At 32.2% G+C, this 8,045-nt stretch overlaps 1 pseudogene; it reads left to right on the top strand.

Annotated features, from left to right (window-relative positions):
• The first annotated feature begins 4,976 nt into the window (after positions 1-4,976).
• Positions 4,977-5,607, top strand: LOC131166563 (large ribosomal subunit protein eL27y-like; annotated as a pseudogene).
• The last annotated feature ends 2,438 nt before the right edge of the window (positions 5,608-8,045 follow it).

Here is an 8,045-nt window from a genome sequence, read left to right as displayed (position 1 = left end):
GCCTTCCTTCCTTCCCGATAATAACTAATTTAAAAAGAAAAAAGAAAAAGGGGGAAAAAAAAAAGTATTTCTAATGACGTAAGTGTTGGCGTGTGGGCCCAGGCCCAGAAGTCCCTGCCTTAAGGATTGGGCTGGGCCCACCAACTAGAAATAGGGCCTTATGCCGGCCGCAGTCCAATGTGGATCCTGATGCTGTGGGAACCACGGCCTTCCAATATATTACACTGGGGATATGGCGGGCCCCACCCAGTGCAGATCTTAATAATGCACACGCAATGAGCTCACATGGAATCGCCAGGCCAGGCCATTCTCAGTCCTCCCTCCCCCGCCCTTATTATTCTCCTTTTTAATTAAATATTTAAAAGTATCTGTCTTTAATACCCAAAAATGGTGGGATATCAAATTTATTATTTAATTATTTTTACACTTTTTTATTTTTTTATTATTTTATTTTATTTTTACTTATTTTACATTTTTATTTTATTTTTTTTACACTTTTTATTATATTTTATTTTTTATCTTATTTTGCTTTACTTGTTTTGCATTTTTTAAATCCGAAGAATCTTACCATTTCATGTGGTTCAGATGCTAACTTAAAACTATTCTAGTTAAATGATTAGAATTTGAGTTTAGGGATTACAATTTATCATTTGAGATAATATTTTAATATTTAAGTGAAGAAAAATAGAGAGACAAATTCATTATACTGGTGGATTGTTTGGGTATCCAAAATGTCTCAAACATCATAACAAAAATAAAAAAATAGAAAAGTACTTCTATATTGACGATTCTTGATGTTATTCATTTTGCTTCTCAAATTTAAAGTGATTGATTAAAAAATATTTTTGTTAAAAATTCTGTATTTGAGGACGGAATGATTTTTTAAGAAAAGTCCACTTATGCATGACATATCAAAATCTATAATAGAAAAAATTGCCATGCTCATTTCAATTCAACTGCACGAAACAATAACTGACAAAGAATCTACACACAATGATGATGATCATTGGATCAATGGTAACAATTAAGTCTCGAGACGTGTTCATCATATAAGGAGGTTTTATGCTTATTCATGTCAATTCATATTATTTTTACAAATTTGGCTGAATTAAACATCCATGAAGATTAAAGTTGTGTCAATGACATGAATTTTAAATTTGAATTTAGATTTGTGTAAATTTAAGAGTACAAATTTTTATTTTTTTTTATCTAAATTTACATAAATTTAAATTTATAATATGAATTTAAACTCCTACATAGAGGCAATAATTAGATACAAATGTGGGCGAGAGATTCATAATATTTGCATTGACTAAATGTGTAAAATACAAATAATAAATTGAAATTTCCTTTTTTGACTTTTAAAAGTACCTAAAAATCTCCAAAGTTTGCGTTCCATACTTTTGGTTGGAATATTCAAATTTTCAAATTTGTTTTGATACTCTCATGTCTTTCTTTCCTAAACCATTCTGTTCATTTGACTTGTTGATTATTGACTTAAAAAAATAATAATAAACAAAAACCCATTTGTTGAATTTGTTTTATTTATTTATTTTTTTCAGTTCCAAGTTTTGGATTCAAATTGTGCAAATTTTAGGAGTACAAAATATGAATTTGTATTTTATTTTATTTAAATTCACATAAATTCAAAATCAAAATATGAACTCGAATTCCTAAATGGAGGTAATACTAGATACGTATGTAGGTGAGAGATTCATAATATTTGCATAAGCTAGTGTAAAATATAAATATTAAGTAAAAATTTCCTCTTTTTACTTTAAAACGTACTTAAAAATCTTCAAACTTTGCCTTCCAAACTTTTTGTTGGTCAAATTTTTCAATATATTTTAATACTCTCTTGCCCTTTTTTCTAAACCTTGGTGTTCATTTGACTTGTTGATAATTCATTTTTTAAAAACAAAATAATAAACAACAATTTGATGAACCTGTTTTAACTTTTTTAGTTTCAAGTTTCGGATTTGAATTTGTATAAATTTAGAGTATAAATTTGTATTTCATTTATTTAAATTTATATACATTCAAATTTAGAATATGAATTCAAACTCCCAAATAGAGGTAATATTAAATACATACGTGGGTGAGAGATTTATAATATTTGCGTAATCTTAAATGTGTAAATACAAATATTAAGTAAATACTTTGTTTTCTGACTTTTAAACATTAAAAGTTTCAATATAATATTTTATTTTATTTTTCAAATATTATAAAAATATTCACAGATTAAATATATTTTTTAAAAATAAAGCAACAAAATTTTACCGTCACAAAAATTAAGTCCTTTTTAATAGATCGTTTTAAAAAAATTCCTTTCAGTAATCAAAGGTGACTAAACTAAACTATGTTAAACAACAAGTTTAGCTTTTGAAAAGTAAATTTTTAAAGGTTAAAAGTAACTAATCTAAAAAGTTAAAGAGTAGTTTTTTTTTTTTTTTTTAAACATGCAACTCTTTTTCATTAGCCACTCTCTAAAAAAGTATCCATAGCCATCCATTTTAGTGGTTTTAACATTTTATACATCTTACAATTTTTATTTACCAAATGTCGATAATCAACTCTTTTCTTCTATTAACTAATTTCATAGGTGTCTAAACTATTTTCAAAACAACTTTAATAAGCTTTTTTTTGTCATTTCTTAAAAGTATTTTTCATTAGTCATATGGGATTTTGTCATTTCTCAAAAATTACATTTTATTAGCTATATGAGACTAAACTTAGCTTAAATAATTTAGGATCACCGGAAAAGAAAAATTGTTGTGGTATGTGGCTCATATAAGTGGAACACGTGTATAGAGAAAGCAAAGGGTTTGTAATTTATTGTTATATTGGTTGGGATAATTAATAGGTTGGGAATGCGGGAGCAATGCCCCGTGGTACGGTACAGGGGTATTTGAAAAAAATTTCTAATTTCTCTGTACGATTATGGTTAATACAAATACAAATGATATACCCTACTTTAAAATAGTGAAATTTAGTTGCCGCTCAATCCTGTGGATGCAGACATGCTGACAAACCACGTTAAATATGTGTGTTTTTATTACTTTATCTATCTCTTTATTTTTTTGTACTATTTATTATAATTGCTGCACATTTCACAATAAAAACTATAAAAGATAAAAGTATGCTTAGAATCATTTTTTTTGTCTTTGCACTGGCCACACTTTTTTTAACTTAAACAATGAAGAAATATTTCTAAGATTAACTTTGCGGCCTTCCAAATGATAGGGGTTTAATCGAAACCGATAGTAAAACAATATACACTATTTATCATTTACATAATATATTGACTCCACATGAAATATCCATGACTTTTACCAATATTCATAAAAAATGTGACCAAACAATCCGGGTTTTGCACTTTTTTAATGAATCTGAATAATACAATAAAGGAGTTCCAAACAACAAAATATCTACATATTAAATATATATATTTTAAAATAGAGCAAATAATTTTTGTAGCCACCAAAATATCCTTTTCAATAGTTCATTTTTTATATTATTATATTTATATATATAAAAATTTTAAATTATTAATGCATCTGACAATTAATTATGAATCATGGGTACGTGTTTCTACAAATATAAATAACATATTTAAATTAATTAACGTGTCTTCAATAATACTACCATTTTTCTTAGAGAATTTATGATTATTACCTGTCTTTGGGAGCCTTCACGTTAATCTTATTTCCTCCAATTCTACTATCTTTAGGATCCATTCTTAAACAATGATCAAATGTTATTTTGAAATTATAAATCTATTATTAACGTATAATAATATAACAAACTAAAATAAATATTCTAAACTACCCAATCTTACCCAAATCATATTTTATACCTAAACTCTCGTAAAATTTATATATTAGAGTATGCAGAACCTATATCCTATGCTCTGGTAAAATTATTTCTTAAAATCTATAGAACCTATAACCTATTGCTCTGATACCAAATGTAATACCCCAACCCCGAAGGGTCTGAGATATTTACTTTTTACAATTGATTTACAGCGGAAGTAAATAAACTCAATTATTATTAAACCAGAGCGCTAATTATGTAGCAACCTCAATTTTATTAACATAAAATATAGCATAATAGCTAAAATGGTTAACCCAAACCCGTGGGTAGCGGGGACACCTGTCAAGCACAGCGAAAAACCAACTAGCAGTAAACATAAAATCTCGAATATCTAATCATATAACATAATACCAGAGTTATTTACATTCTCAAAATACTGTATTCATTTACAATCTTTCAAAAAGTCAAAAATGACACTAGGATCTTACAACAAAAAGACTCTTAGTCCTAGTTCAACGCTTACCCTTCTAATAGAGAAGCTCCACTTACTTTATAGCGGCTTTGACCCACCAGTTTCTCTGGATATTCTAAAAAATGTGTTAATGTTGGGGGTGAGACACTTCTCAGTAAGGGAAGATAAACTAAATACAGCTGTATAGTAACATGAACATTTAATGCAATTATACATATACAGTATGTTTCATAATTCGGGAAAACATTTATCATATCATACTGAATAATCATACATTTTCATATTTGCTAATAACTCGTAACGTACATAAAACATCCATTATAACTATAATTAGGGGTGAGCAAATGGTGGGTTCGGCCAAATTCGGTTAATTAACCGAATTAACCAAAATTTTCGGTTAAAGAATACTGTTAATCGAACCGACCGAACCATTGGGCCAAACCGAACCGAACCTGACCAATTTTTTTTTTCGGGTAATTTGGTTAACTAAATTTAACCGAAAGGCAAGTTCATGTATCCATCAGGTTTTATCATGGCTAATGTTTTTTCCTTCTCTATACTTCCATTGCTTGAAGATCTGACAGTGAGAGAGAAGGAAAACAGAAGGAAGAAAACCAAAATCAATGGCACGAACTAATTGAAACGCAGAGTCATCTCCTTTTTTTAAACTTAGAAAGAGAGAGAGAGAGAGATGGGGCACGAGGGGCTAGCGCTAAAGTACAGACCCTTCGTCTACATAACGTGCTTCCGGCTCAGCCGCGGAGCTGTGTACTCGATTACCAGCTCAAATTCTTCTTCCGAGCTGGTAGGTTCTTTCATTTGGGACCCAAAATTTGAACTGAGCTCGTTGAGTTGCATAGGGTTTTACTCAAAGAGAGAGAGAGGGGGGGGGGGATAGGGAGAGAGTGGTGAAGTTTCTGAAGCCAAACAAGGTGGTGGTCCTCCTCCAAGGCCACTACGCCGGCCACAAAGCAGTGATCATCCGATCGTTCGACGATGGCACCTGTGAGTCTATAACCGTCCATACAGGCATTGTTTGGTTGCCGGATGAGCCAAGTAGCCGAAGAAGGTGATCTGCAGACTGCAAGGACTCCGCCAAGAAGATCGCGAAGAAGTCCGGCGTGAAGGCCTTCATCAAGCTGGTGAACTACAACCACGTTATGCCCATATGGTACACCCTCGACGTCGATCTCAGGGACATCGTCACACTCGAAACCCTTTAGTCCCGCGACAAGAAGGTCACCGCCACCAAAGAAACAAAGGCCAAGCTCAAGGAGAGATTCAAGACCGGCAAAAACAGGTGGTTCTTCACCAAGCTCTGAGTATCCTTATTAAATCGGTTAATTGGTTAACCGAATTAATATTTTCTATTCACTGAACCGAAACCCGATTCACCGAAATGTTGGAAGGCATAGCATAACCGAACTGACCGGATTGGTTTTTTTAACTGAACCGAACCGACCAATTTCGGTCGGTTAATTCGGGTTTCCCCGAATTATGCTCACCCCTAACTGTAATACTGAAATTAAACTTAGGATGAATAGCTAGCTGGTGTCATGTATTACCCCCATAACGGGTTGTGCAGCCTGAAGGCGGGACCTGACAATGGCTGGCCGACCACTGCCGAATCAAATATGTCTGTAAGTATGATGGACCCGCCACACCCTGGTCTAGACTGTCAGGTGGACGTTCACACTCTACTGAAAGCCACATCGACTATCCATCTCCCATCCCCTCGTGGGATGGTTAACACTAATTTGACGTAGATATCTGATCTACAATATAGCTACGGTACCGAACTCCTGAACTGAACTAAACTAACATCCGGGTTTTGATAACATATAGTATATAATTTCATAAATACAGTTTCGTGCCGAACATTTTATAAATACGGCCTCGTACCGCAATCATAGTAAAACATGGCCTCGTGCCAAAAATCGTAAATACGGCCTCGCGTCGATAGCATAAATACGGCCTCGTGCCAATATAATAAAACACATGGCCCGCGCCAATATCGTCTCAGGTATTTACATTTAGAAAATAACTCATTTACCATATATTCGTCAAACTCAATATAACATAACTCGTCTTTTCAAAATACTAGAAAATATGCTTTACTCATAAAATCATTCATATCATGATTCACTTTGGATAAAATAATGTTCATTCCACACATATGCCGTTTAAAGTTATACTTCATATTCTAAAATCATCATTTCTAGTATCTTATACATACATATAAATTTTAATCATAATAGCAGTATTTTCCAAACATACATTTCATATGAGATAATCAAATATAGCATATGTTTTCCTGAAAATAAATGTGCTCATAATTAATAAGAACTTGCATGGAAAATAACTACTTTAATTTATTCCCTTACCTGACTACTGAGAAAGCCCTAAAATTTCCTAGCCTGACCCCTGTAGGATTTCCTACTCAATACCTTGAAACTCAAAACTCCCAATATTAAACATCAGTATTTTCATGCGTACATCAATTCCTATAACTATCACAAAGTCTAATTTGACTTAAAAAACCTTACCTCAACTTATGGATGATTTCCAACTTCGTTTTCCCAACGATCCACTCCAGCAAACTCGTAGAGAACTTTGTCAGGAGCATCGTGGTAGCCTCAAATCTTCGATCTGGCGACTGGTGGGGCCATAATCGAAGAGAGAGAGTGAGAGGGCCAAAGAGGAGAGAGAGAGAGTGGAGAGGAAGCTTGGAAATGAAATAAAAATCGGATTTTTACATATATATATATATATAGGGTCAGATTCGTCGACGAGACACGTCACCTCGTCGACGAGTCCTTCATTAAATTCGTCGACGAGACCCTGTATTCGTCGATGAAATTCAGGCTGCCTCAGAATCCCTCTTGGTATTTTCTCGTCGACAAGGCCCTGTATTCGTCGATGAAGTCTACGGCCTCCTTCTGTTTCTGTTTCTATTTCTCTCCCTCTTAATTAGACAAATTCCATTTTATTCGAGTCGTTACAAATTATTCATATTACAATCATTTATTTCAAAAGAAGAAAAATTACATAAGCCTAAATATCTTACATCATAATCAAATTTATAATCAAGCTTTATTTTTCTATTCTATTCCCACCCGCATGCTTGCTATGCCTGATTTCTGATATGTCCTTCAGAGTTATCTGAAATATAGAAATATGATTGGGGTGAGACGACACTCAGTAAGTAAATAAGATTATTATTAGTGTGTGGTCAAAATGAGCTTTTAAAAAATTTCGTAAAATAATATTTAATACTATAACTTCAAAATTTCTTATAAAATAAATATAAATCTAAAAATTTCTACATAAAACTTTTACTATCAACTATAACAGTAAAATTTAATAACCATATACTGTGACTGTTAAATTAAACTTTTAACTTTAAAACTATACAAATATTTAACTATATACATACATATACTTTTCTTTATACGTTTCCTTTAAATCGTCATTTAGGCACAAGAATGGTCATTTTCATATAAACTTATACTTTTCCTTCAACTCATTAATAACTCTGTACACGTAATTAAATATGTATAAACATATATTGTAAAAACCACCCTTAGGTCTGTTTGTCGTAAGTCATGTTTACCACCATGACTAGATTGTGCGGTCCGAAGACTGGACTTAGTTGGCTGGCTGACCAAACTAAATCAATGTACGTAAACATTAAGTGAGATTTTCCTTATTAAGTCTTGGTCCGGAACCAGGTGTGCACTCAGGAGAAATCCACTAACAT

Source organism: Malania oleifera, chromosome 10 (assembly GCF_029873635.1).
Source record: "Malania oleifera isolate guangnan ecotype guangnan chromosome 10, ASM2987363v1, whole genome shotgun sequence".
In the NCBI taxonomy this organism is placed as follows: Eukaryota; Viridiplantae; Streptophyta; class Magnoliopsida; order Santalales; family Ximeniaceae; genus Malania; species Malania oleifera.
This window is presented reverse-complemented; position numbering and strand designations above follow the sequence as displayed.